This window comes from Chrysochloris asiatica, unplaced genomic scaffold (genome assembly GCF_000296735.1).
Source record: "Chrysochloris asiatica unplaced genomic scaffold, ChrAsi1.0 scaffold00057, whole genome shotgun sequence".
Lineage (NCBI taxonomy): Eukaryota > Metazoa > Chordata > Mammalia > Afrosoricida > Chrysochloridae > Chrysochloris > Chrysochloris asiatica.
In genome coordinates, this window is record NW_006408575.1 from 180,973 (window position 1) to 181,763 (window position 791).

The window sequence follows — 791 nt, forward strand, 5'->3', positions numbered from 1 at the left end:
TCTTCTCTGAACATTTGGTAAAATTCATGAGTGAAGCCATCTGGGCCAGGACTTTTTTTGTTTGGAAGTTTTTTGATGACCTGATCAATTTTTTTTCTTTTGTTATAAGTCTGTTCAAGTTTTCTACTTCACTCTATGTAAGTTTAGGTAGATTGTGGTTTTTTTAAAAAAATGTATCTACCTCCTCTAGATTTTCAAATTTATTGGAGTACAACTCTTCATAGTGTTCTGTAATTATCCTTTTTATTTCCATTGATTCTGTTGTGATGTCACCCATGTTGTTTCTTATGTGTGTTATTTGTGTCTTCTCCTTCTTTTTGTTAGATTTGCCAGTGATTTGTCAATTGTATGAATCCTTTCGAAGTACTAGCTTCTTGTCTTGATTCTTTCTTTTTTTCTCTTTTCTATCTAATTTATTTCTGTTCTAATCTTTATTATTTCTTTTCTTCTGGTGACTATAAGTTATCTTTGCTGGTCTTTTTCTAATTGTTGCAGGTGTTGTGATAATATGTTGATTTTGGTCTTTCTTCTTTTTTGGATATGTGCATTTATTGCTATAAGTTGTCCTCTCAACACAGGTTTTGCTGTGTCCCAAAGTTTTTTGGTATGTTGTGTTTTCATTCTCATTTGTTTCTGGGAATTTTTAAATTTCATCTTTTATTTATTCTACTACCCAGTAGCTTTTAAACAGGGTGCTATTCAGTTTCCATGTATTTGACTTTATTTCCTTGATCATCCTATTGTTGATTTCTAATTTTATAGCATTTGATCTGAGAAGATGCTTTGTAGTA